The sequence below is a fragment of the Nycticebus coucang genome, chromosome 1, assembly GCF_027406575.1.
Source record: "Nycticebus coucang isolate mNycCou1 chromosome 1, mNycCou1.pri, whole genome shotgun sequence".
In the NCBI taxonomy this organism is placed as follows: Eukaryota; Metazoa; Chordata; class Mammalia; order Primates; family Lorisidae; genus Nycticebus; species Nycticebus coucang.
Window position 1 is genome coordinate 121816453 of NC_069780.1, and position 27353 is coordinate 121843805.

Below are 27353 nucleotides of genomic sequence, written 5' to 3' on the forward strand. Positions count from 1 at the left end.
GTATAAATTTAAACAAGTTCTGCTCAGTAAATACCCTATGAGTTGATTTACCAAAATAGTTTCCTTTTCTTTCTCCTTGATACCCACTTACCAAACAAAAGAAAAATACTTCGTGTTCGTTCTGTAATACCAAAACATTAGAGAAAAAAATATGGTTGTACACATATAGGCTATTTAGTGCTTTCTGGAATCTCCACATTTGTTTCCTCAAGTGAAATTACTGTAAAAGTAACTTTGTACAATATCTGTGTGTGTATGTGTGTGTACGTATGCACATGTGCGCACTCTCGTGTGGACAGGAGGTCAAAGAGTACCTTTCTGAAATGATCTTTGAAAGAAATGAGCTCCTTGAAAGTACGGCTCTCATTTTTCTGTATATCCACAGATTGAGTCAACTGCATGACATATGTTTGCTCAATAGATTGGTGCAGAAATGAATGAACACTTAAGTAAACGAGTGATTACTACGTCACAGTCTGAATCAGACTGAAAGATCTGTCACACCAATGTTAATGGCCTCAACAGAGACTGTGATTCCCAAACAAGTCACATTCTAAACCACTCACTTCAAGTCCTTTCTTCCTCACACATTCCCCCTACTTTTCTTTCTTTGTTCATTTTTAAATTAAGTTTTTAATTAATGTGAAACTTCTATGCATAAACCTTAAGTGCTTCATTAATTTGATGAGTTTTGATAAACGCATACACCTGTGTGACAATCATCCCAGTCAAGCGGAGGAACGTTTGTTTCACCCCAGAAGGTTTCCTGCTGCTCCTTCTCAGTCAATGTACTCCCCACCAACCCAGGTAAATACTTTTTTCATATTTTTTTCACCATTGTTAGTTTCACCGTTGTTAGTTTCGCCTTTTGTGGCAGGCTTCTTTCATTCAGCTTAGTTTCAGCGAGATTCAATTAGGCAGCTGTATGTACCAGTAATTCGTTCCTTTTTATTGCTGAATATCCTTGTATTCATATACCATAATGTGTTTATCCTTTCTTCTGCTGGTAGACTTTTGGCTCATTTTCTAAAAATGAAAATCCTTGCAAAAGTCATTTTATGTACAAATACTTTAATTTTTCTCGTATAATAAATGCTTAGGAGTGAAATTTTTGATTTATAATTTTCTCTCTATCTTTCTCTTTCTCTTTATCTATATATATGTGCGTGTATGTGTGCAAGGGTTTCAGTTACTTTACTATCATTCCAGACTTCGTTATTATATTGATACCTTTTTAATTTTAGGTATTCTGGTGGATAAGAAGAAGAGTCTATCTCATTTTGGTTTACCTTTATTTTCTGCTGATGAATAACAATATTGAGCACTGTTAATATGCCTATTGATCACTTACATATTTTTCTTTATGGAGAAAGATTTGGTTCAAAGCTTTAGGTTATTTTTATTAAATACTTTGCTTTATATCCTTGAGATGGAGTATTTAAGTATTATGTATATATAAATTTTTACATATTTATAGTCATAAAGCATATCTGACCAATCCTATATCCAGAATATATAAATATAAAATTAATATAACTATTATTAATTTCATTAATAATAATACAAATATTATTAATATAATTTAAACAGATATTTGCGTATTATGGACACCTGTTTTTGTCAGACATGTTTTGTGAATATTTCTTCCACTTGGTGGGTTGCCTTTTTAATTTCTTAATGGCGTCTTTGAGAGAAAAAATTTTAAATTTTGATGAAGTCTAATTGATAGCTTTTCTCCGCCTGTCTCGTAACTCTTTGCCCACCCATGAAATGTCAAGATGCTTTTCAACATTTTATTCTAGGATGTTTAACAATTTGGCTGCTATCTTTAAATACGAGTCATCCCAAGCTAACTTTTTATGCGGTGTGAGGTGGTAGATCAGAATTCTGTTTTCTGTCCACATATTTATCCAGTTGATCCAACATTATTTTTTGAAAAAAAAAAAATTCTTTTGTTGAAAATTGATTTTAATTTAGGTGAGGATCAATTTCTAGGTAGTCGTATATTTCTATGATAAGTTTTATGCTAGAATTGAAAAAAAATCAGGGTTTTCACAGGGATTACATTGAATCTATAGATCAATTTTTGGAGAATTGACATTTTATAAATATCGTATTTTTGATTTGGTAAACATGTGATCTCTCTCCATTATTTAGCTTGCTTAATTTCTTTTAAAAATATTTGTACTATTTTTGGTATAGAGGTCTTGCATATGTTTTGTTAAATTTAATCCTTTTTATATTTAATTTTATTTTTAATGACAAGGTATTTAAAAGTTTATTTTCTGTTGTTTTCAGTTAATATCTAGAAAATGATTGCTTTTGAGATGATTTTATGTCCTGTCACTTTGCTAAATTTATATAGCTTTCCAGTTTCTAATTAAGCAATCATGTTATCTCCAATAAAGACAATTTTAATTTTTTCCTTCAAATATATATGTTTGTTACTTCTTTTTCTTATCTATTATACTAAAACCCTCTAAATAATGTTCATAGAAATGATGGTAATGGGAGTCAATTTGTTTATAAGTTTAGTTTTAACTACACAAGTCACCAGTGCGCACACACGTTCTATTGGTGGCTGACATATTTGACTCACTGCTGCTTTATTTTATTCTTATTGCTTGGAATAATAATGATAATAATAATTACTACTGAGTACTTACTTCATACTGCATATTTTTCTAAGAATTTTTCATGCCGTATTTAAATCTTGAAATATCCTGTAATTGTGGTTCTATGGTTCGAAGAAAACTAATCTTTTCAGAATGATTGATTAAAATTACCCTGCAAGTACATGCTGCAGTCTACATGGGTTTTAAATTCAGTTGGTTAAACCCTAGAGTATGAGTTTTACTAAATAAACGTCCATGGAAGTTGCAATGGTACAAATAGAGAGACGTTAGCATACCACCCTCTGTTTTTATAAGACTTTCATGTCAGACTTATACCTCAGAACTTACAGATATCTGGAGTACAGCAAATGTCTTTACCCAGAAGTCTGAGGAAATTTGATTTGTGGACACTTTGTTTGGCTGAAAGTTATTGTCTCTTACTTTAATTTGTTTAATCGATTAAGGGGCAAGTGTCAGTAGTTCACAGCCTGCAGAGTTTTGCAATGATCATTCCCTAATACCTTTTAATTAGAGTGGTTAGTGAAAGTCTGTTTCAAACACTTGGGTATTTTGAATTCATTACCCTTGGTCAGAGTGAAGTAAGAGGAGGGCTCAGAAAATCATTACTCCTTGTTAACTATAGTCTTGTTTATAGGGCATGAAGAAATGTTCCATAATCCACAGATTTGATCTAAAAATTTTGCACTCAAAAAATAGAAGCCTAAATTTTTCATCTTTCCTTTCCATTTTAATTATGGGTCCATTAGCATACAACTATTTATTTATTATTTATTTCCTAGTTCTATCCTATTGGAGAATGATGGGTCCATTAGCATGCAACTATTTTCTGTTACCTTGCATGTTAAGAAATTCCTCCCTTGACCCAATATTCTAATGCTGCTATTGCCACATTTCTGTGCTTCAGCATTTAAACTCCTTGAAATGGTTGTCTTCATACTTCTCACTTGCTCCATCTTGGGCCAGTCTGACTTATATCCCTACAACTTTACTGAATCTGACCTGGTCAGTATACCCATTGACGAGATCAATGCTTTACATTTTGTTAATATCTCTGCTCATTATTCTCCATCTGTTTATCATTTTATTTAAAAGTAGTATAAGATACATTTGACCTCTTTTGTTTCCACAAGGTTCTTTTTTTTTTTTGTCATTAAAAATGGTATTTCTGGCTGTTGAGTGAAGAGTGGCTATGGCAATGTCAAGAACGGACTCTGGGAGACCAGTGGGAAGGTTATTGGTCACAGTATAGTTGGTGACAGTTGATAAAAGATTGACCTGAAGTATTTGCAATAGAGATAGAGATAAATGGAAACAGCAAATGCTATTTAGGAAGCAAAATTAGAAATTCTTGGGAACTGATAAGCTTTGGTTCACTTTTGGATATGTTATTAATTAAATTAAGGAGTTCCTGAGATATCCAAATAGAGATATTGAACAGCCATTGCTGTTTGATGAACAAGAACTTCTAAGAAGAGGTCTAAGATAGATAATTTATAGCATTATCAATGTATAAATTAATTTGAGGACATGAACTTGGATTGATCACAAGGACAGAAGAGTAAATTGAAAGATAAGTCTTAGCAAGAAACTGGCTGTAGTTTGTAACGTATTCTAGTTCTTCATTTAAAAGAATGAGTAAGTCTGGGTGTATAGAAAGTGACAAGATAATAACACTTGGAGTCATTCTTTTTATTCTTTATCTCATGTGATGCATTTTTCTTTCAGTTTGTGATGAGGTGGTGTAGTTGAAGGCACACAAGCAGTAGATTTTGTCAGACCTGTCATTCGACTTTTAATACATTTCAGCAATTTCAAAGTCTTGCCTGATGTACAAAGTCAATATTCAATATAATAATGCTATATTTGATTATGATGCTACAGTTTGATGTAAATATATTTTTTCTGTTTTAAAAGAAAAGTTTTACTACAGCCATAAAATTCATTTAGTTCTTTGTTGTTGTCTCAGAATATCATACTCATTCTTTCTTTTCTTACCTGCTTTTGAAATGCTTTAGTTTTAATGGTTGAGATTGTAGCAAACTCAAAATCAAAACAAATGGATTTTAAAATAATGTTAAAGTAAACATATAAGTCAAAGGTAGAAAACTAAATAAAATAAAAGTATACCATACTTGCACCAAGAGAAAGAAATACATGAAAGTAGGAAGTATACTAGTTTAAATATATTTATAAGAGGATCAGAAAATAATAAGTATCTATTTTATCAGAAAAGTTATGTACATTAGTATCTTCCTAACAGTTTATTAGTACTAACTTATGTGGATTGTTAAACTGTATAGCTTCCTTTGAAATATTCTTTTCCTACATGGAGAATAGATGTATATAAAAAAGCGAATAAATTAGAAAAATTTTGATAATCTTAAAAGTAATAAACTGATTAATTACCCTGAAATTATTCTTTTGGTTGAGTATCATCTTTTAATAACATGCATTGGTCACTGTTGTAAATAACAAAGAAAGTAGATGATGGAATTTATTAGAGTCCTTGATATTTAGGTGGGGGAAGGAAAGGGTTGCCACTGATCCTTTGAATTTAATTTATAGTTTCTTTTTCTAACCTATGGGATCAGTCTAATTACCTTATTTCCTCATATTCATGATAAAAATTTTATTCATGTGAACTAATGTGCTCATTTTAGATGCATGTCTATTTTTTCTTTTATTTAGTTTAATTTTTTTAATTGACAGAGTAATTCTACGTATTCGTGGGGTATGCAGTGATGCTGTCATGCGTTTAATGTATAGTGACCAGATCAGGGTAATTACCATATTCATCTTCTCAAACATTCACTTCTTTGTGTTGAGAACATCAATAGTCTCCTTTTAGCTATTTCAAACTATATGGTATATTATTGTTGACTATAGTCATCCTACAGTGCTGCAGAACACCACAGCTTATTCCTCTTATTTGCTGTCACTTTGTGTCATGCAAGAATTCTCTTCCTATGCCTATGTTGCTGCCATCCTTTCCGGCCTCTAGTGTCTTCTGTTATATTTTTTATTTCTATAAGATCAACATTTTTTTAGCTTCTACATACGAATGAGAGTGGCTTATTTTACTTACTATAATATCCTCCATTATTTTCAAACCACAGTCAATAAGCAGATTTTCCAACCTATCTTGTTGAGAAAATAATAAACTACAAAGTAGTTGATTATGAAGGACATTTACTTTGGAATTCATTGTAGTTAAATTTAAAATGCTATACTACATACATATTTCATTTACAGTAGGTACAGACTCCAGTGGATATTCCCTGGAATCTAAGAATACATTGGGAAACCCATTCTTCACAAATGCTGCCAGGGATTCATTTGTTGCACAGTGTAAGTAAACTCATATTAAGCTAAAATCAGTTTACTCAATGTATGTAAAATTTAAGACATCTGAAGCACTCCAGTTTTTCTATTATTAATAAAACAAATAGATAACGACTAACGTTAGATTTTATGAAAACACAAATACTACTTTTTTCTAAAGATGCCAAATGATGCTGCCTTTATATTTTCTGCTAAGGAATTAATCTTCTTAGACTATTTCTTGAGTGAATGCTATTAAACCTCAAATACCGTAGTAAAAAATCTGCCATTGTAAGGAAAGAGACTTTAACTCTGTGACCCCAGCACACTCTGAATTGGACATCCCTAGGAAGATGCTTTAGAGCTCAGACAGTTCAGGAATGATTTTGCTGACATAGGTTCCTAAAGGAAATCCACTCCCCCTGACAAAAAACAAGCAAACAAATAATCCCCCACCCCCTTAATTCTTTATTTCTGAGCATGCTCCCTTCCTGGAAATGTGCATTATTACAGAAAATATGTATTCATCTCAGGTATGTTAATGAAGATAGACTAAAAATCCAATTGATTAAGTTTGTTGAGTGTAACGTTTCTTTCCTTTGGTTTGTGCTGAGATTTATTTCTACACTCATCTTGAACTCTGAGAGATATCTGGTTATAATAGAAAGTAGCTTTGGCACCTTAGTAGAAAGTTAATGTCCCTTCAGGTGCGAACTAGACACTCTTGTTGGTTTGGTCGAATTGAGGCAGAAATCATGGAATTGTTACTCAAAATGACTACCTAAAATCGATTTTAAAAAAGTCTCTTGTCAGTCTGAGTTACAGAACTCTGTTTACACTGGCTAGACTGCAGGTTTGTTTAGCTCTGTAAACTAGCCTCACCACCTCCACCCATGCTCCCATACCCTCATTTCTCTTAACACCTACTCCAATGTCTATACACAATTTATGTGATAAATTAAATAAGGTGGTTTTATTCCATTTATTGGTGTATGTTACTGGTTAGAAAGCAGGAGATCCTGATTTCTATATTATTAATTTAGAAATGGTGTTATGGTATATACTGAGGTTTAGTATTTCAAAGAACTTCTGATCAAAGTAATATTTATTCTAAAATATGAATATTTTATGAAAGAGAATGAAATGAAGAAGTCACATGATAACTATATCAGCAAATCTATGTGTCCAATTTTCCATTTCTAGCATGAGAGAATTTTATGCTTTTCATCAGTGGAATCTTCCAAATGTACAGGAAACAGTGCATAGCATAATGAATAGTGGTGAATTAATGATGTCCTCCAGTTTCTTTTCCTCTTCCAGAAATTTTCTTTCATCCTGCTAGGAAGATAGCTAGAAACCCATTTCTTCTAAGGAAAAAAACAAACAAACAAACAAGGGCGAGGCCCCCAGGATCCTATCTCACCTTAATCCTATTGCTTCCACCTGGGGAAGGAATACCCTATAATCTACCCATCAGAATTTAGCTGCCAGGCTGGTCACCCGTATCTCAGTGGTTAGGGCGCCAACCACTTGCTCCCCACTGGTGGGATTGAACCCAGCCCAGGGCATCCTAAACAAACAAACAAAAAAAATAGCTGGGCATTATGGCATGTGCCTATAGTCCCAGCTACTTAAGAGGCTGAGGCAAGAGAATCACTTGAGCCTAAGAGTTTGAGTTTGCTATGAGCTATGACGCTACAGCACTCTAAAGAGGGTGACAAAGTGGACTCTGTCTCAAAAAAAAAAAAAAAAGAAAAAAGAATTTAGCGTGCCAGCTGCAAAAGGATGTAGGGGACTCTTCCGGGGTCCTCAAACTACGGCCTGTGGGCCACATGAGGCAGTGTGATTGTATTTGTTCTCGTTTTGTTTTTTTACTTCAAAATAAGATATGTGCAGTGTGCATAGGAATTTGTTCATAGTTTTTTTTAAACTATAGTCCGGCCCTCCAACAGTCTGAGGGACAGTGAACTGGCCCCCTGTTTAAAAAGCTTGAGGACACCTCCCTAGCCCATGGGCTTATTGATAGGTACAATAGAGTCTTGAGAGTGAACAGCTTTAATACTAATTATCCTGTCATTAGCTTAAATCTACATTGGGTCCACACCTTGCCCCACCCAGGGCCTTATGGAGAGGCTCATGGGAAGTAGGCGTGTACAGAAAGACTCTAGTTTCAATGTGATCTCTGAATCACAAGATAGGCCTAACCCAGGCAGTATAAAACAGAGCCAAGGGCTTCTTTGGACTTTTGTTGTGCCAGTGGAGGCCCGTCTGCTGTAGATGGCAATTGTATCTTGCTGAGTAAAACTTCTTATTCTGTAAGCCTATCTTTCTCTTCCTTAATAAACTTTATTTCCCACTTGCCTTACCTTGGGGTGTCTGTTTATTCTTTGACCAAATGATCCCCAAGAACAGAGCACACAGACAACTACCTGAAATCTCGACTTTTAGGATTCAGCTACCTTGAAATCTGACAATCCCTTGCACTCTTTCTATGGTGTGTTTGTTTGTTTGTTTGTTTGTTTTTGTAGAGACAGAGTCTCACTTTAAGGCCCTCGGTAGAGTGCCGTGGCCTCACACAGCTCACAGCAACCTCCAACTCCTGGGCTTAAGCGATTCTCTTGCCTCAGCCGCCCAAGTAGCTGGGACTACAGGCGCCCGCCACAATGCCTGGCTATTTTTTGGTTGCAGTTCAGCCGGGGCCGGGTTTGAACCTGTCACCCTTGGTATATGGGGCCGGCGCCTTACCGACTGAGCCACAGGCGCCACCCGGTGTGTTTGTTTTTATTATTAATTTTTAGATTCTTCATACATTTCATATAATCATTCTTTGTTCCTTATATTAGTAGCAAAGGTCTTTTAGTTTGTGGCTTTTTTTTGGCTGTATATTTTGGAAATAAGTTACAAAAACACTGTAGAGAAGTCCTGTGTGCTCCTTACCTAGTTTCTTCAAACCATGACTATAGTAAGGCATAAAAACCAAGAATTTGACATTGTAGGTACATGGTTTTATGCTGTTTATCACATGTGGAAAATCATGTAATCACTGCCACAATCAAAAGACCTAAAAATTCCTTTAACATGAACACATTCTTCTTGCTGTCTTCTATAGTCTTGCTGCCTCTCTCCCTCCTCCACCATCCCCAATCCCTGGCAATCATCAATCTTTCATTTATTCGTATAGCTTTGTTATTTTGTGAAGGTAATATAAATGGAATAATACAGCATATGATCTTTTGAGATCGGCTTTTGTTACTGAGCATAATTTTGTATGTCAATCATCATGTCTTCTTCAATAAAGGCAACTTTATTTCTTCCTTTCCCATTTATATACCTTGTATTACTCTTTCTTGCTTTGTGACAACAGGTAAAACTTCTAGTAGTATGTTTAATAAAAGGGTTGGGGGCATTGCTGCCTTGTTCTGATTTTAGAGAACAAACATTGAGTCTTTCATCATTACGTATGCTTTTAGGTGTAGGTATTTTTCTGTTGGGGGTCAGAGGTCCTGGTCCCCCAAACCCAGTTGCTCTGGTTTGAGTACTTGGCTGAGCTAGAACGTTCAACCCAGGCATGGAGGGAGTCGAAGGCAAAAGTGAGTGGAAACTGAAAAGAAAACGGGAGCAGCACAGGCAGCGTGACTAGAAATGAGAGTAACCTGTGCAGGTTTCAGTGTAACAAAGAGAAATTTTATTTAAGAAGACAGGGAAATTTTAGAGTACTTCCAAAGAGAGTTGGAAAAGAGGGGAGAGTGAGGGAGATGCAAAGGCGGTGCACAAGTATAAATCGTCTTCCTTTCAGTTTGAAATTGGTTACAACTCCATCACTGGCCTCTGTGCCTCCAGGGATTATTGACTTTTTCTATTGGTCTTTGGTCACCTAGGTTACCTCATATCCACATTCTTTTCCTTTTTTTTTTTGGCGAGTGTTGCTGAGTGGCGAATATTCCTGTGGGCCACCTGGTCTTCCTGGCTCAGCAGGCCAGGCTTTCCACCCCACCCCCTCGAAGACCCTCAGTTTGTGTCCTTCCCCTTCTCATTTCTTACATTGGTGTTCTTTATCAAGTTGAAGAAGTTTCTCCACTAATCCCAGATGGCTGGGAGTTTTGAAAAATCATGAATGGATGTTGCATTTTGTTAAATATGATTTTCTGCATCAATTAATGTGATTATGTGGCTTTCTTCTTCAGCCTATTAATATGGTGAATTACTTAGTATGATTTTCTTTTTTTTTTTTTTTTCTTTGTACTTTTCTTTTTTTTTTTTTTTTTTTTATTGTTGGGGATTCATTGAGGGTACAATAAGCCAGTTACACTGATTGCAATTGTTAGGTAAAGTCCCTCTTGCAATCATGTCTTGCCCCCATAAAGTGTGACACACACTAAGGCCCCACCCTCCTCCCTCCATCCCTCTTTCTGCTTCCCCCCCCATAAACTTAATTGTCATTAATTGTCCTCATATCAAGATTGAGTACATAGGATTCATGCTTCTCCATTTTTGTGATGCTTTACTAAGAATAATGTCTTCCAATTCCATCCAGGTCAATACGAAGGATGTAAAGTCTCCATTTTTTTTAATAGCTGAGTAGTATTCCATGGTATACATATACCACAGCTTGTTAATCCATTCCTGGGTTGGTGGGCATTTAGGCTGTTTCCACATTTTGGCAATGGTAAATTGAGCTGCAATAAACAGTCTAGTACAAGTGTCCTTATGATAAAAGGATTTTTTTCCTTCTGGGTAGATGCCCAGTAATGGGATTGCAGGATCGAATGGGAGGTCTAGGTTGAGTGCTTTGAGGTTTCTCCATACTTCCTTCCAGAAAGGTTGTACTAGTTTGCAGTCCCACCAGCAGTGTAAAAGTGTTCCCTTCTCTCCACATCCACGCCAGCATCTGCAGTTTTGAGATTTTGTGATGTGGGCCATTCTCACTGGGGTTAGATGATATCTCAGGGTTGTTTTGATTTGCATTTCTCTAATATATAGAGATGATGAACATTTTTTCATGTGTCTGTTAGCCATTCGTCTGTCATCTTTAGAGAAAGTTCTATTCATGTCTCTTGCCCATTGATATAAGGGATTGTTGGCTTTTTTCATGTGGATTAATTTGAGTTCTCTATAGATCCTGGTTATCAAGCTTTTGTCTGATTGAAAATATGCAAATATCCTTTCCCATTGTGTAGGTTGTCTCTTTGCTTTGGTTATTGTGTCCTTAGCTGTGCAGAAGCTTTTCAGTTTAATGAAGTCCCATTTGTTTATTTTTGTTGTTGTTGCAATTGCCATGGCAGTCTTCTTCATGAAGTCTTCCCCCAGGCCAATATCTTCCAGTGTTTTTTCTATGCTTTCTTTGAGGATTTTTATTGTTTCATGCCTTAAATTTAAGTCCTTTATCCATCTTGAATCAATTTTTGTGAGTGGGGAAAGGTGTGGGTCCAGTTTCAGTCTTTTACATGTAGACATCCAGTTCTCCCAACACCATTTATTGAATAGGGAGTCTTTCCCCCAAGGGAAGTTCTTGTTTGGTTTATCAAAGATTAGGTGGTTGTAAGATGTTAGTTTCATTTCTTGGTGTTCAATTCGATTCCAAGTGTCTATGTCTCTGTTTTTGTGCCAGTACCATGCTGTCTTGAGCACTATGGCTTTGTAGTACAGACTAAAATCTGGTATGCTGATGCCCCCAGCTTTATTTTTGTTACTAAGAACTGCCTTAGCTATACGGGGTTTTTTCCTGTTCCATACAAAACGCAGAATCATTTTTTCCAAATCTTGAAAGTACGATGTAGGTACTTTGATAGGAATGGCATTGAATAGGTAGATAGCTTTGGGAAGTATAGACATTTTAACAATGTTGATTCTTCCCATCCATGAGCATGGTATGTTCTTCCATTTGTTAATATCCTCTGCTATTTCCTTTCTGAGGATTTCATAGTTTTCTTTATAGAGGTCCTTCACCTCCTTCGTTAGGTATATTCCTAGGTATTTCATTTTCTTTGAAACTATGGTGAAGGGAGTTGTGTCCTTAATTAGCTTCTCATCTTGACTGTTATTGGTGTATACAAAGACTTGTGGACATTGATTTTATATCCTGAAACATTACTGTATTTTTTGATGACTTCTAGGAGTCTTGTGGCTGAGTCTTTGGGGTTCCCTAAGTATAAGATCATGTCGTCAGCAAAGAGGGAGAGTTTGACCTCCTCTGCTCCCATTTGGATTCCCTTTATTTCCTTGTCTTGCCTAATTGTATTGGCTAGAACTTCCAGCACTACGTTGAATAGTAAAGGTGACAGCGGACAACGTTGTCTGGTTCCAGTTCTAAGAGGAAAAGCTTTCAGTTTTACTCCATTCAGTAAAATATTGGCTGTGGGTTTGTCATAGATAGCTTCAATCAGTTTTAGAAATGTGCCACCTATGCCTATACTCTTCAGAGTTCTAATTAGAAAAGGATGCTGGATTTTATCAAATGCTTTTTCTGCATCTATTGAGAGGATCATGTGATCTTTATTTTTGCCTCTGTTAATATGGTGGATAACGTTTATAGACTTGCGTATGTTAAACCAGCCTTGCATCCCTGGGATGAAGCCTACTTGATCATGATGAATGACTTTTTTGATGATAAGCTGTAATCTATTGGCTAGGATTTTGTTGAGAATTTTTGCGTCTATGTTCATGAGTGAGATTGGTCTGAAATTCTCCTTTTTGGTTGGGTCTTTTCCTGGTTTTGGTATCAGGGTGATGTTTGCTTCATAGAATGTGTTGGGGAAGATTCCTTATTCCTCAGTTTTTTGGAATAATTTCTGCAGTACAGGAATAAGCTCTTCCTTGAAGGTTGATAGAATTCTGGAGTGAAGCCATCTGGACCAGGGCATTTTTTGGTTGGAAGCTTTTTTATTGTTTCTTTGATCTCAGTGCTTGAAATTGGTCGGTTCAGAAGGTCTATTTCATCCTGGCTAAGTCTAGGGAGAGGGTGTGATTCCAAATATTGATCCATTTCCTTCACATTGTCAAATTTCTGGGCATAGAGTTTCTGGTAGTATTCAGAGATGATCTCTTGTATCTCTGTGGGATCAGTTGTTATTTCCCCTTTATCGTTTCTGATTGAGGTTATTAGAGATTTTACTTTTCTATTTCTCGTTAGTCTGGCCAATGGTTTATCTATTTTATTTATTTTTTCAAAAAACCAACTCCTTGTTTCATTAATTTTCTGAATGATTCTTTTGTTTTCAATTTCATTGATCTCTGATTTGATTTTGGATATTTCTTTTCTTCTACTGAGTTTAGGCTTAGATTGTTCTTCTTTTTCCAATTCCATAAGATCTCTTGTGAGATTGTTGATGTGCTCTCTTTCTGTTTTTTGAATGTAGGCATCTAAAGCGATGAATTTTCCTCTCAAAACTGCTTTTGCAGTATCCCACAGGTTTTGGTAGCTGTGTCTTCATTGTTGTTATGCTCAAGGAAGTTAATGATTTCCTGTTTTATTTCTTCCTTCACCCATCTGTTATTCAACAGAAGATTGTTTAATTTCCATGCCTTTGGGTGGGCTTGAGCATTTTTGTTAGAGTTGAGTTCCACCTTTAGTGCCTTATGGTCTGAAAAGATACAAGGTAAAATTTCAATTCTTTTGATTCTGTTGATATTTGTTTTGTGTCCCAGGATATGATCAATTTTGGAGAATGTTCCATGGGGTGATGAGAAGAATGTATATTCTTTATCTTTGGGGTGGAGTGTTCTATATGCGTCTATCAAGCATAGTTGTTCTAGGGTCTCATTTAAATCTCTTACATCTTTGTTTAATTTCTGTTTAGAGGATCTGTCCAGCTCTGTAAGAGGTGTGTTAAAGTCCCCTGTTTTTATGGTATTATCAGATATCATATTGCTCAGACTGAGTAAGGTCTGCTTCAAGAATCTGGGAGCATTTAAATTGGGTGCATAAATATTTAGAATTTAAATGTCTTCTTGTTGTAGTTTTCCCTTGACCAATATAAAGTGACCATCTTTGTCTTTTTTGACTTTAGTTGCTTTAAATCCACATGTATCTGAAAATAAGATTGCAACTCCTCTTTTCTTCTGAATTCCATTTGCCTGCAAAATTGTCTTCCAACCCTTGACTCGGAGCTTTAATTTGTCTTTTGAAGCCAGGTGTGTTTCTTGCAGACAGCAAATGGATGGCTTGTGTTTTTTAATCCAGTCAGCCAATCTATGTCTCTTCAGTGGGGAATTCAAGCCATTAACATTTATGGAGATAATTGATAAGTGTGGTAGTATTCTATTCGTCTTATTTTGTGAGAGTCCATAGCTTAGTTTTGTCTTTTGCATCAGTGTGGAGGTTAGGTTCTGTCCTTTGATTTCTGAGTTCTTACTTTGCTGCTGATCCATTGTGGTGGTCAGTGTGCAGAACAGGTTGAAGTATTTCCTGTAGAGCTGGTCTTGTTGTGGCGAATTTCCTCAATGTTTGTATATCCGTAAATGATTTGATTTCTCCGTCAATTTTGAAGCTTAGCTTAGCAGGGTACAGAATTCTGGGCTGAAAATTGTTCTGTTTAAGTAGATTAAAGGTAGATGACCATTGTCTTCTTGCTTGGAAAGTTTCATTAGAGAAGTCTGCGGTCACTCTGATGGATTTGCCCCTGTAGGTCAACTGGCGCTTACTCCTGGCAGCTTGCAGAATCTTTTCTTTTGTCTTGACTTTGGACAGGTTCATCACAATGTGTCTTGGAGAAGCTCGGTTAGAGTTGAGGCGACCCAGGGTCCGATATCCCTCTGAAAGCAATGTGTCAGACTCTTTGGTGATATTTGGGAAATTTTCTTTTATAATATTCTCTAGTATGGCTTCCATTCCTCTGGGGCATTCTTCTTCCCCTTCTGGAATTCCTATAACTCGTATGTTGGAACGCTTCATAAAGTCCCATAATTCTGACCGTGAACGTTCTGCTTTCTCTCTCTTCTTTTCTGCCTCTTTTACTGTCTGAGTTATCTCAAGAACTTTGTCTTCTATCTCTGAAATTCTTTCTTCTGCATTGTCTAACCTGTTGCTGATACTTTCCATTGTATCTTTAAGTTCCCTAATTGACTGTTTCAGTTCCTTCAGGTCTGCTATATCCTTTTTATATTCTTCATATCGTTCATCTCTGATTTGATTCTGTTTTTGGATTTCCTTTTGGTTATTTTCCACTTTATTAGCAATTTCCTTCATTGTTTCCATCATTTCTTTCATTGTTTTCAACATGTGTATTCTAAATTCCCTTTCTGTCATTCCTAACATTTCTATACTGGTGGAATCATCTGCAGTAGCTACCTCATGGTCCCTTGGTGGGTTTGTTCTAGACTGGTTCTTCATGTTGCCTGGAGTTTTCTGCTGATTCTTCCTCATGAGTGGTTTCTTTTATCTGTTTCCTTGCCCTAATTTTCCTTTCACTTCCTCTTGCTCTTTAAGTTCTTGTGCCTGTGGACTAAGGGTTACAGGACCAGAAAGGTGAGAAGGTTGAAGAGCAAAAAAAGGGGATGAAAAAAAGGAGGACCGAGTGATAAGAAAAAAAGAAAGATAGAGAAAGGAGAGGGGGTGGGTATAAGGAATATTGACAAAAAGAAGAGAGGCACAGAAAGAGGGAGACAGGGTAATATAGGTGTACAGTAGGGTACTTTGACACAACCTTAAAAAACCCCACCTTCTGTGGGTGCCCAGTTGCGTGGTTCCCTTGAGGTCAGCAGCTCTTTGCTAACCTGATCAGACACAGTACCCCGCCTCCACCAAGTAGAGAGGAAAGACAAAAATGCTATAAATCAAACCAAAAGAAGCAAACAGAAAACTTTACGGGGATAAAATTGGGTGAAAAACCAAATTATATCCGTAGAAACACTAGCAAAAATGAAGTTGAAGTTATTAAAAAAGGCAGCAATGGGAAATTATAATTAAACTAGGAAAATTGAGAAAGAAAAAGGGATCTGTGTGGAAAAGATTGAAATTAAAAAAACAAAAGAACATCAGCAACGTCAAAATAAAGAAACAAAAAAAAACCAAACAAAAAAAAAAAGAAAAAAATACAGAACCAAAAACAAAGCAGTTTGTATATGTTATTGAATATTGTCTGGGCAACACGTGGTCTTCTGGGGTATGAGATGTTAGTCACAGTTCTGATACGACTGGAGGCTGCTGATTTCTCAAACCCCAGCAGGTAGACACCCTAAATCTCTCTTCAGCCTACTTAAAAGGCACTTTGAACTTGTAAACTTGCTGAGCAGAAGCTTTCCCAGCTTTCTCGCTGGAATCGCTGCTGAAGTGGCTATCCACTTACTCAGTGTGCCAAAACCGGACTCACTCTGCCCCTGAGGGTTAGGGCTGCAAGGCGGCTCAGACCCCACCCTTAGGCTACTTGGTTGCTGGGTTACCTGCTCCCACCCATTTCTAGTTCTGCGACCCTGAGGGCGGAGCTTGCTGGGGTAGATCACTGACAATGGTTCCATGTGACCCACCGCCAAACACTATTAGCTCCGTCTGGCTCAGCGGCTCAGACTGGGGCCCTAGACAACGGCCAAAGTTCTCCGCACTCCCGCTCAGGCCCTCCCCAAGGCAGTTCAACTCAGTGCCAAGTCCAAGGACATCAAAATAGTTCACAGGTAAGGCCTTTCTGGTTTGCAGTCTCGCTGCTACTGAACTTACAGTTGTGGGCGGGTTAAGACGGATTGAACACACGCGACCACTTGCCGGTTTTCCACTGTTTCAGTCCTCCTCTTGGGGTCCAGAAGTCTCTCGCTGACTCCCTGTATCTTCATAGGAGTGATGATAGGCAGTTCCCACCAGCCAGAGATGCCTGGAGTCCTATCTCCCCAGACTCACGGTGCCCAGATGCAAGGAAGCTGTTACTCGGCTGCCATCTTGCTCCGCCTCCTCTTTGTACTTTTCTTGTATTTTAAAATACCTGCATATTCGGCATAGGAGTCAGAGGCCTCGGTCGAGGCTGGGCGCGGTGACTCAGGGTCCAGCCGTTCTGCCGCGCCCGGACTGGGCCGGCCTCCTACGGGAGAAACACCTGTCCGGGGGGCAGCCCGTGTCCCGCCTGCGTGGCGGCGACTGTGTTGTACTTAGTATGATTTTCAAATACTGAATCAGTCTTGCATCCTTGGAATAAACTCCATTTGGTCATGGTACATAATTTTTTTATATATTGCTGATTTCTATTTGCTTATACTTTGTTAAGAATGTTTTTTTTTTTAAAGTTACTGTTATCCTATTTAATTTTTTTTCTTTCTTTCTTTTTTTATTGTTGAGGATTCATTGAGGGTACAAGAAACCAGGTTACACTGATTGCATTTGTTAGGTAAAGTCCCTCTTGCAATCGTGTCTTGCCCCCAAAAGGTGTGGCACACACCAAGGCCCCAGGCCCCTCCCTCCTTCCCTCTCTCTGCTTTTCCTTTCCCCATCTAGATTCATGAAGTATAATGGACTGTAGTTTTGTTATTAGAGGGTGGCCATAAAGGTCGCATGTAATATAAAATAGACAACTGTTTTAAAATAATCAACAGTTTTAAATGCACACAAACTTTATGGCCACCCTCAATTTGGTGTGACATTTGTCTAGGTTTACTATTAGGTAATATGAACTTCATAAAAGGTACAGTGATTTGCAAATTTTCTTTTTTTGCTCTCACAAACATTTAGTGCTATAACATTCCCTTTCAGCACTGTTTTACCTGTGTGGCAAAAAGTTTTGATGTATTACTTTTCTTTTCTTTCTTTTTTTTTTTTTTAAATTTCAGGTTAATGTGAGCATATAAACAACCAAATCACAATATTTGACTTTGTAAGGTAGAGTCCCTATTACAATTATGTCCTGCACCCAAAAGGTGTGCCATACACCCTATATTGTGCCCAGTGGGAGAATTTTGATTTTCATTGTATTAAACATTTTTTTAAATTCTCTTAGAGATTTTTTCCTTTGTCCATGGACTATTTGGCATGTGTTGTTGAGTTTCCATGCATACAGGGATTTTCCTTTCCTGTTTTTGTTATTGATTTCTAGTTTAAATTCATTGTAGTCAAGGAACACTCTACATAGTTTCAAGTATTTTAAATTTGTCGACATTTTATAAACTAAGATACACTTGATATTGATATACGTTCTGTAATCACTTGAAAAGAATGTATTCTGTTTATGTTATGTGTCATGTTCTACAAACGTCAACAAAATCTTATTTGTTGATATCGTTTTTGATTTCTTTGTCCTTATTGACTTTTTTTATCTCATTTTATAAATTGTTGAGAGAAGAGCGTTGCGGTCTCTAATTGTGAATTTATCCATTTCTCCTTTAAATTCTGTGTTTGTTTAACATATTCGTGTCTCTTTTGTTTACGCATACTTATTTAGAATTGCTACATTTTCTTGGTGGATTGATCTTTTAATTATTAAATAATATCTCTTTCTTTACCTGGTAATTTTCTTTGCTCTCAAGTACATTTTATCAAATACTAATATAGTTCCTTCTGCTCTATTTTGATTGTTTGCATGGTACATATTTTTCCATTCTTTATTTTCAACCCATATATATCTTTATATTTGAAGAGAGTGTCTTGTAGATGGCATATAGTTCAGTTGTGAATTTCATGCATCATTGAATATCTGTCTTTTGATTGTTATACTTAGGCCTTTTATTATATCTTAATTATATTCTGAAAAAAAAATTTTTTTTTTCCATCTGAGAATGTCTTGATGTTTTCTTCATTTTGAACAATACATTGACTGGATATTGAATTTTGTACTGACAATTCTTACAACTCTTTCAATATTTGAAAAACAGTATGCCACTTCCTTCTGGCTTATGAGGTATCAGATTAGAAACCCAGTGTCACTAGTGTTCCTCTACCACCTGACTCTGGACGTTCTCAAAAGTTTGACTTAACTATGATGTCTCTTTGCATGGACTTTTGAGTTTATCATGTGCTCAGCTTTTGAATCTGTAAGTTTATGTCTTTTGGGGAAATTTCAGCTATATTTCTTTTATACTTTTTTAACCTCATCCTTTTTCTCCTCCTTTATCTGGCACGCCAATGGTACAAACGTTGTATCTTTTCGTATAGTCTCTCAAGTTCCTGTGATGTTTACTCTCCCTATTTCATTTCTGTGGTGCAGATTAGATCATTTCTGTTTTCTCTTCAATTTTACTGATTTTTTTCCCACTGTCCTCTCTGAAATGCTGTTGAAACATCTATTGACTTATAAATTTCAGTTTTAAAATTTCCATTTGGTTCATCTTTAAATTCTTTTCCAAGGCTTTCTTTTCTTTTCTTCCATTTGTTTCAATCATGTTCATAACTGCTTATTGAAGTACTTTTATGAAGAACTCTTTAAAATCCTTGTCAGATATGGCAACATCTGTGTCCTTTCAGGTTGAGCCTTTTCTGGTTCTTGGTATGACAAGTGATCTTTAATTGAGGCCTAGACATTTTGCATATTATATTGTAAAACTCTGGATGCTATGTGAGCCTTCTGTTACAGTAGGCATCTTCAGGCATCACTCCATCAGAGAAAGAGGCAGATCACCTCAATCCTAGAGGGTGTGTGATTTTCTATTTGACCTTCATTAACACCCATTGGGGAGAGGGTTACGCCCAATTGGTGCTATTTGAGGGTGGGGATTCATGCTGTTCACTAAGCCTCTGCTGATATCATACTATTTGGAAGGAGGAGGGGTGCCTGCCTAGTTTCTGCTCCCCAAATGGCCTCCTCTTACAGTGTGTAGCAGGGATGGTCTTTTAAAAACAGGCTAGTGGTGAAATTCTGACTCTTCCATCAGCCTCCTCTGATGCTACCCCAGCAAGGAGAAAGAGTTTTGCCTGGCTACTGCCAGATGTGAGGGCAGAAACCCAGAAAGAAATCAAAATAGAATGAAAGGGAAAATTAAAAAAAGATCATATGCATTAAAAGGAATAATGTTTTTATAATCAGTCCACCTATTTTCTGAGTCAGACAAGTAATTTTCTTTTATATTCACAAACGGCAGAGCTTATACTGCTTTGCCCAACTCCAAATTAATAAGTACTAGATTTTCATCATTTCTAGTTTTTGTTTTATTGCACTGTGTTTATACTTAAACAAGATGGGAAGCAAACAATTCTTTTAGTCTAAATACAGTATTTATATATTTTTTAAAATTCCAAATTCTGTGTTTTAGATGCTACATCTGTTTCTTCAATTAAATTTAGCAAATGTTGGCCTACGTTTTTGTGTTTAAAAACTCTGAAAGATGTTGTCTAGGGTTTAAGGATATCACGGCACCCTCAAATGGCCATTTTGGCCATTTTATTTTTAATAATTTTAAAAGGCAACGAAAACAAGAAGTAAACCTGGCTTTTGGTTACCATATAATTTAGGCATTGATGAGAAATAAGTTTGATTCTGAAAGGGGGAAATCAAGACTCTATAGACGTGTCCAAGTGGAAATGGATTTATTTATTTTTTTCTTTTTTTTTTTTTGGCCGGGGCTGGGTTTGAACCCGCCACCTCCGGCATATGGGACCGGCGCCCTACTCCTTGAGCCACAGGCGCCGCCCAAAAATGGATTTATTTTTTAACAAAGTGGTATTTTTCTGCTACTCGGGTGCTCAATAAGAATATGACAAGGGTGTCTGTGCAATTGTTCATAAGATAATGATTCTTATATCTTGATGGACAGTACCTGTAAACAGATGGTGCCCTGTGCAGATGGATTGTTCCAAATGTCAATTGAGCCTTAAGGCTCCATGCTTTCTCAGGCATGAAGTCAACTCATATGATATAAAGGAGATGACTTTCATGCTTCAGAATGCTGACGGATCAGTAAATATGTTCCATTTAGAAATCTTAAAATGGTTATATGCACAGTATAACCCAGACTCCAAAAATGTATGATCATTTATATAGATTTGTCATATGAATTTATAAAAACAGTAGACGGTCACTCTTTAGAGAGAGTGTCTTTTGTTTTGTTTATGGATCCTATCTCTGTTGGGGTAAAACAAAATTGCAAAACAATGCCATGGCCATAGAACATCACTCATATCCATAGGGAAAACCAGGGACAGTTTCACAAATTAGGAATGACATTCAACTATCTGTTTAATATTTTGCCTAATACTATTTTATCTGATACTATATATAGCAGTGTGCTAAGTGTGGAGAATGTAATGCTTAGCTTTTCATTGGAAACCAGAGTATTTTCTTATTAAAAGAAATGCATCCACAAATAATTTTATCTATTTTTTTTTTCCAGTGGTAAGATAGGATTTTATTAGATAGAAAGGAAAGCAGAAAAAAAGCACCAGAGCTTCTGGCCAAGGGGAAAATCCAAGTTTTGTTTGTTTTGTTTTGTTCTGTTCAGTCACAAATAATTTTAAAATCAAAATGCCACAACCCCAGTTCACACATAAAAGTTTCTGTTTTTGTATGACATAAAACCTTTACTTTTACCAGGTAGACCTTATTTTATTATCATTACAACTCTTCAAATGCACACAGTTGCATGTGCTCCCACAAACCCACACATTCACAAAAAACACAGTAATCCTGGCAAGTTAGTCACCTTAGTGAATATATGCATGAATTTTAAGAAGCACATTTTTGAGAAGAGAAATTCTAAGTGTAGAAAAAAAGAAGAATATATTTTTCAGGTTATTCAGATCATGTCAAAGTTTAGTTCAGTTAATCCAAACTATAATCTTAGACATGATGTCTGTGAAAGAGGGGAAAAGATTATGTTAGATCAATTTATTAGAGAGATGTTTTAGAAAATAATTCTAAAGTATCCAGATTCTGTTTTGTAGAGAGATGCAGGAGATAAGATTAGATAGACTAGGCTAGACTACTTAATCAGATTATGGTAATATAGTTTTAACCATTAACCCCTAAAATCTTAATGGTTTAACCAAAAAAATTTGTTTTTTTCCTGCTCATATTATGATCCACTGTGAGTCAGTAAGAGGCTCTGTTTATTACAGTTATTCAGGGATCCAGGGTCCTTCTACAAACTCCTAGGGCCTCAGCATCTTCCACTGAATCTTGTGTATCTAGCTTAATGTATTAGAAGTACCTCTGCTCGGGGGGTCGGGGGTGTGGGCGGGGCCCGTAGAGCTGAAAGAGTATTTATATTCTTTTCACATTGTCTCCAAACTGATCCACATGGTCCCACCTAACTTCAGAGACTATAGGACAAGTACTGTGGAAGAAACTGGGAATGGAAGTGGGAGAGAGTGTTAGAAGTAGAGGGGTCAATTAAAAGAGTAACTCAGTGGCCCAGAGGAGAGTACCCTGGACCTGGCTGAGAGAGGGATGGAGCAAGATTTCTCAACCTAGGGCATTTTCTAATTCAGAGGTCAATTATTGTAGCAAAGTAGTTTAAAATATGGTTTGTAAAAATTATAATGTGAGACTCTTACATATTAGTCAGAAAATACGTATTTATAGGCCAATTTTACAACTTATAAACTTCAGAAGATAATGGTAAACAAGAGAAAAAGCCAAAAATGTTAAGCAGTCGCTTAGACCCAGACTGAAGTTTTTATTAATACTATGTGACTAAAAATATGCCACGTAGAGATACGGAGAAGAGAAATCCTATCTGGCTGGGTGTTCTCATAGCTAGGAGGCGTTGTCTCTTTGATGTACCACAATTCAGTTCACTTAAAATAATGAAAACCCTGAGCAGGGAGCAAACTTACAGACGGTGTTGATCTCAAAAGGGGTGAGGAACACCCTAAAAAGCTCAGGAAGTTGTTTGGATCAGTCCTATTGCTCATATCAGGTTTCATTCTTAGAAAATGCTAAGAAATCCATGAGCCAGAGATAGCGTCCTCTGCTTTTCAGACAGGCATATGAGTAATTATGCCATTGGCTAATGAAGACACAAAGTCAATTAAGGGAGGTCTTTCACACTTGTTTTTTGTCTGCACTTAAGAATTAGAGGTGGACCCAGACAACAGTAGTGTCTGGGGTTATTCACTGAGTTATTCATTCACTGTGTGGTCAGGGTACAAACGTTTAGCACAGGAAATAGAGCGCATACAACTTTTAGTGGAGCCAAGGGAAAAAAGATTTCAACCAAAGATCTAAGACTAAAATATCAAAGCGGATGGTTCCTAATAATCTCTCTAGAAAGTATGGGGTCTGTAGGAAATTCCCATCACTTCTCCTGGTCTGCATTAGTAAAATGGGTGGTTTCTAAAACCTTGCCAGGAAGCCGTGGGAATCTCAGATTTGTCCAGGCAACTGGCAGAAACTGCTTGAGAGAATTTTTTTTCCCTTCCAGTTCTTCTTATGAGAAAATTCTGAACTAGAATAAAATAGGGTAGGAGTTTCTATGTAATGTGGACCCTGGCACCACTTCTGGATCCCCAAAGAAATCTTGGAAGGGGGTTATGGCAACGCCAGATTGGCTACAAGCTATCCAGCATGTTACGCTGCCTCTTACATCTTCTGGTTTTTACTGGGCTTCAGCCACATGCTCTGAAGTTATAGTCTTTGTTTTGATAGTCTAATCAAGTGCTTTCTCTAGCTTAATGACAAGCTCTATAACATTTTGCCATCTCCTACATAAGGTTCTTTATTCAGAGACGGGACCAAATGTAAGGGAGTCAAGATTTGAGAACCTCTAAGCTTAAAATGAAAGACTTCAGAAAAGAGAACAAAATCTTAGCAGAATTAAATGTAGATGGCAGGATTACTTGACTAACCCCTGGTTTAATACTTGAGGCACAGCAAGAATCCAGGCTGGTGCTCTTCCTATATTATTTGTGAAATAATTCAACACATGGTTGCTAAGTGCCTACCAAACAAATATCACTTTGCATGAGTTAGAAATACAGTACAGGACCTGAAAATATAGTTTCTGTGTTTAAAAAGCTCATATACTTTTGGGAAGACAGAAACTATGATAATTATGAAGAGAAAGGTGAATTGTTCTCTGTTTTATTATTTATCTACTATACTTTTAGCAAGAACAATGGCTGCCCATATGTGAGGACCCTTGATACAGTATATTCATATTCATCCTGATGTCCTGGACACATACTGCGTCATAGGTTCCTAATGATATGTAGAACAGAGCTATTCAGCTTCTCCTAATACAAATCCCAGTCCTCATTATTACTATTATTCTGGTTTCAGATCAAGCTTTCCCCTCACAGTTATCATAGAGATATTTATTTTTTAACAGCTTCTTAATAAAATATTTCTTATCTGATTTTATTAGCTTCATTTAAAGTGCTTAAGGCTTTGCATTTTTATAAGTCTTGTGGGTCCTGTTGGTTAATTTGTTGGAATGATGTTTTATTTCCATTTCCCACAATTTAAAAGCCGTTATTTATTATCCCCCCAACATTGAGGCCATTTGTATTTTATGTGGATATATTCGTGGTTCACATTGCTCTAGCTGTGGAATCTGTTAATGTAACATCAATAATATGTATTTCGATTGACTTTTTTTCCCTTGAAGCCATGCCAGAGTGACTCCAAGGAAACAACAAGCAGAAGAACAAAAATAAGGATGAGAGAGCAGGAAATAATTAACATGGCCTGTGAAATGCAAGCCGATAGTCCATTCTTTCAGCAATTTTATACAAGCCAAAGTAAGTTGTATGCAATTATACACATTAACATATACATTTATGGTTGGTCAAAATGTTTAAGTGGTGACTTTGTCTATATATTGTTTTTGTTCACTTGAATTGTTTTCACTAAGGGGAAATAAATATTCAACCACTCCTTGTTCATGATCTTTTATGGCAATTCTAATTTGACAATTTCATTCCTGAATATCACATTATCAACATGAAACAGTATCACATATATATAATTATAAGCATATATATACATATAAGTACATGCTGCCTATGATATAATTGAGATATAAAAAAACCAAAGATGGCCGTTGTGTTTTGGCCTCTGGAATGCTTGTTTCTTCGTTGTAGGCTGAGAGATGCTGACACCAAATTCAAATTTTACACATCCAGTTATTTTAGCCATTTAGAGCCGGCCTCCTCTGCATATCCCAAGCAACCTCATCTTACTTCTGCTGGCCATTGATAAGATGGTCTTGTGGTTATGGGGCCACAAGTATCTGTTGCCCTTTGGAGCACCCAGGCTTAGAGAATCCCAGCTGTGCTGCTGAGTAACATCACCTAATATCTTAGCCCCCGTGATCTTCCTCTTTCCTGGCCTGCATTCCCATCAGGGTCATGACCCCCTAGCTACAGCCTCTGAGCCTCTCACTGTGAGGGGCTTTGACTCTGTCCAAGCACAGCCTAGCAGAGCTTCTGTGTGCTACAGCTCTGAGTCATCACATCTGTTCCCCAGAGCAGCCCCCCACCAAGTCCCTGAAACCTCTGCATTAATTAGAACTATAAAACTTACCTATAAATATAAAGATTATGCAGCCTACTCAGTCAACCTGATAACTTAGTTTTAATGGAAATTGGAGTTATAAACTCTGTTGTTTAAATAAATATTTAAATAAAATTTTCCAATACAATGATTTCTGGTTGGGTTTGTACTATTATTTAAGTAAATATAAGAGAACCTGATTATGATTCATAATTGCTTGGGTAATACAAAAATTGACCTTTTAGTTAAAGTAATAGGCACATACTTAAATATTTTATTTTAACATAAAATATAGATATACTACATACTTATAATTATATGCAGGGTTGAGACATCTTTCTGAGGATGTTTCTGCTAATTGTAGTTCTGTTCCCTCTTTCTTACCTATGCAGCCTTCTGTAATCATCCATAATTTTTGCTTTCTGTTTCATTCCTGTGGAGTGATAAACTGGACACTTTTAAAATAATGTGAGGGTAGAATCCTTCTGCATGTTTATAAGATTTACCCTCATTTTCTTATTGTTGCTATAGGCACAAATAATTAATTCAACGACAATTTTGTTACATGATTTTCTTTTATGTTGTCTTTCCAAACTTTCTCATTAGTCTTAGACACAAAAACTCTGCAGACATTTCAAACTCCTGTTCATTCCATTGGTCTTTATAATATTGAGATAAATTATTTAACTAGTAATTACAACTACCATAAAAAGATTTAGAAACCATCATAGCTGACTCTCAGTTGATCATTTTACAATTTAAATGATTGAGGCAAACTTAGAGCCTTCTCATTGCCCTAGAGGTAACCCTTAGATTGAAGCAAAATTAGAGGTTGCTCATTGCCCGAGGAGTACCCCTTACCCACAGCATCCAGAACTAGTAGGTTTCATAGAGGAACTTCAGAATAGCTTGTTAGTTATGCACACTGTTATAGACTGAACTGTGTCCTCCCCAAATTTATACAGTGAAGCCTTAACGCCCAGTGTGACTATATTTGAAGATAGGGCCCTTTTAAGGGCATAATTAACATTAAATAAGGTTTTTAAGATGAGGCCCAATCCAATTGCTCTATATAGGAAGAGGAAGAGACACATCGTGTGTTACCAGGGCTCAAGGAAAAAAGGCCACATGAGCACACAGTGAGCAGGTGGCCATCTGCAAGCCAGGAGAAGAGTCCTCACCAGAAATCAGTCCTGCCAGCACCTTGATCTTGAACTTGCAGCCTCTAGAACTATGAAAAAAATTCACTTGTTTTAGCCATCCAGAGAGCATAGCAGCTCTAGCAGACTAAGGCAGTCTCTGAACATCAGCATGATTTACATGGAGAATGGAGGTTCCTGTTAATTGAGTTCAATTAATTAATAGAGTTTTAATTACATTGGTATATATCTCAATATGATTAATTAGATGTTATTGCTCATGGACAATTCTTTCTACACATGACATTTTCATTCCTAGATTTGTATTTATTTGTGGTCTTTGGAACAATACCATCTATGTTTATTTAAACATTAAAATTACAATGTGTTCTATAGTAATGCCCACAAATAAAAGAATCCAGATCAAATACATTAGAATGATTTTCATTGTGGGGTGAAAGGGAACAAAAAGTGAATTGGGATTAAAATAAAATGTAATACAGAATAGTATTATACTGTGTGATTCTATCACAACTTGTTTATTCATTTATCTGCTGTTAGACATTTGGGCTACAGCTGGTTTGGTCTATTATGAATAAAACTATTATAAACATTCTTGTACAACTTGTTGTGTTATTGCTTTTGGATGATGTAATCTTACATTACCATCAGTAATACTTGTGCATTCCAATTTTTCCCTATCCTTGGTGTAACACAATATTATCTGTCCTTTTAATTCTAGCCATTCTATTGAATGTGTAGTTGGCAAATGTGCTTACTTTGGGTTTAATTGACTTTCTTTTTCTAGATTCTTAAAGTAGAAATTTATAAAACTGATTTTAAGTGTTCATTTTTTTCCTCGTATAAACATGTAAAACTATAATTTTCTTCTTTAATATTTTGATTTCTAGTGGTTTCCG